We start from the raw sequence: 3,013 nt of genomic DNA, 5'->3' as shown, positions 1-3,013 counted from the left end.
CTATTATGTGTTATGATCCGACAACCCGAAGTACAATAATTGGGATACTTCTCGGTGATGACCGTAGTTTGAGGATTTCATGTATTCACTATGTGCTAATGCTTTGTTCCGGTTCTCTATTAAAAGGAGGCCTTAATATCCCTTAGTTTCCGTAAGGACCCCGCTGCAACGGGAGGGTAGGACAAAAGATGTCATACAAGTTCTTTTCCATAAGCACGTATGACTATTTATGGAATACATGCCTACATTACATTGATGAATTGGAGCTAGTTCTATATCACCCTATGTTATAACTATTGCATGAGGAATCGCATCCGGCATAATTATCCATCACTGATCCATTGCCTACGAGATTTTCACATATTGTTCTTCGCTTATTTACTTTTCCGTTGCTACTGTTACAACTACTACAAAAACCCAAAAACATTTATCTTTACTTTTGCTACCGTTACCTTTATTATCATACCACTTTTGCTACTAAACACTTTGTTGCAGATATTAAGTTATCCAGGTGTGGTTGAATTGACAACTCAACTGCTAATACTCAAGAATATTCTTTGGCCCTTGTGTCGAATCAATAAATTTGGGTTGAATACTCTACCCTCGAAAGCTGTTGTGATCCCCTATACTTGTGGGTTATCAGGGGGCTTTTCCCTTCTCTTCTGTAGAGAACCAGCGGATTGGTGCCATCGGCGTGAGACGGAGCAATGGCGAGGATGAAGAAGCGGAGTAGCAGGGAGAGATGAACCGAAAGGGCTCGTGTCGTTCCGTACATATAGCCAGAGGAGGCCAACCGTCGGCCTCCACGATCGCAGGTAATCATGACCCATTTTTGCATGTAGGGACTTGTCAAGTCATGCAGTTGCCGAGGCGTTGTGGGGAAGCGGAGACGCCCACGTCCAATCAATCGCCACGCGGCGCCCAAGGCCGCAGGCTGTTGGGCCCGCGGCGCTTCGCACTTGCCCCTTCGCTTCTCTGCTAAGCCAAGTCCGGGCGCGCCTTGGGCCCGGGGGCTACTGTCGGCGTTATGGGAATGGGGGTCCCCAGACTTGCCTGCCTGCAGCCTGCGGCGTGGCTCAAGTGGGGGCCCAGTGCAGCCCAGCTTCATCAGCTCAAGCTCAAGACCCTCGCGAGGGGCCGAGCCTCGCGGGGCGGACGACAGGAAGCTTCCTCAGGAGAAGCCTCCCCAGGCAGGCTCGCGGGGAGGCGGAGAGATCAAGGCGGGGTACCTCCCGAGGAGCCCGTGACGCAAGCCATGACGATCGAAGACCAGGCGGGCGCTAGGCGGGCGCCGGCCTGCGCGGTGTCCTTGTTTCCCCTTCGGTGCCAAGGGGGCAAGCACATGCCAAGGCATCAGGCAAAGGTTACCGTTTCAGTGCAACAAGACCAAGACCAGCAGAACGGCGGGATGGAGGTCATCGTGGAGCCCAGGACGGCGTCAACATCAGAGCCTTTGGCAGCCGAAGACCAACTTTAGTCAGGATAAGTGTACCAGATGTTCTCCTTCAAAATGGCCAATTGTTGGCACCCTTCCCGCTCATTATTTGGGAAGAGGCCCAGGGCCTCGCTCTATAAATAGGACTAGCCACCACAAGCTAGAGGCTTCGAGAGAACAGACCGGTCAGAAAGAGAGAAGCGACTGAACTCGCCCAAGCAGTTCATCGCACCAGCTCAAGAACAGCCCCTCACGAGGTTGTTCTCCCTTTGTACTATTCATCATCAACCCCTGAGGCAATCCACCACACCACACACTGGAGTAGGGTATTACACCACAATGGTGGCATGAACCAGTATAAATCTCGTGTTCCTTGTGTGTTCATCTTTCTTGCTGAGATCTTTGCGAGACTTCGACGCGTGAGCTGGTAGGGGAAACATCTTCATGGGCACCCCAGTGTTCGAACCTCAAGGGTCTACCGGAACCCGAAATCCGATAGGAGGCCACCGTCATGTTTCTTGGAGCAGTTCTTAGTGTGATCGGAGATAAATTGGTCGACACATATTTATATGTGCATATTGCCAAGGACTTGTGGGAGGCGCTCGAATCTAAATTCGGGGCCACTGATGCTGGGAGCGAAATGTATATTATAGAGAAGTTCCACGATTACAAGATGGTTTAAAACTGTCCTGCATAATATGCATCGGTAAGGAGCTTGAGCTTCTAAAGGGCGAGTTACCGGGCAATTTTGTCGCGGGCTGCATAATGGCTAAGCTCCCTAATTTCTGGAGGAACTTTGCCACTACTCTGAAATATCAGAGGCGTGAATTCTCAGTGGAGGATGTCATTGGCCATCTGAGTGTTGAGCAGAACTCAAGGGCAAAGGACTCGAACGGGAAAGCGGTCGAAGGGACTTCTGTCGCCAACATGGTGAACCAGAGGAACTTCAACTCCCACAATCCCAAGGGAAAGAACGGTGTCCAACACAATACCGACTTTAAGAAGAAGGGCAAGAAAACCTTCAAGAAGAACAAGAAGGATGAGGGTTGCTTTACTTGTGGTTTAGTTCAACATTAGTCTAAAAAGTGCCCAAACAAGTATAAGAAGCCAGGATAGGACTCCAAGTCAGTCAACATGATTGTGGGAAACAATGAGAATGGTGCATCTGGGTACGGTAATTTATTTCTTGTCTTTTGAGTGTTTCAGCCCACCGATTCGTGGGTGGACACAGGTGCAGGTGTTCATGTGTGTGCCGACATTTCATTGTTCTCTTCTTACCAGGTCACAGGTGATACGTCTCCAACGTATCTATAATTTATGAAGCATTCATGCTATTTTATTATCTGTTTTGAATGATTATGGGCTTTATTATACACTTTTATATTACTTTTGGGACTAACCTATTAACCAGAGGCCCAACCCATATTGCTGTTTTATTGCATGTTTCAGTATTTCGAAGAAAAGGAATATCAAACGGTGTCCAAACGGAATGAAACCTTCGGCACCGTTATTTTTTGGAAGAATATGATCCTGGAGACTTGCAGTTCACGTCAGAAGATCCTCGAGGCAGCCACGATA

The sequence above is a fragment of the Triticum dicoccoides genome, chromosome 3B, assembly GCF_002162155.2.
Source record: "Triticum dicoccoides isolate Atlit2015 ecotype Zavitan chromosome 3B, WEW_v2.0, whole genome shotgun sequence".
Classification (NCBI taxonomy): Eukaryota; Viridiplantae; Streptophyta; class Magnoliopsida; order Poales; family Poaceae; genus Triticum; species Triticum dicoccoides.
This window is presented reverse-complemented; position numbering follows the sequence as displayed.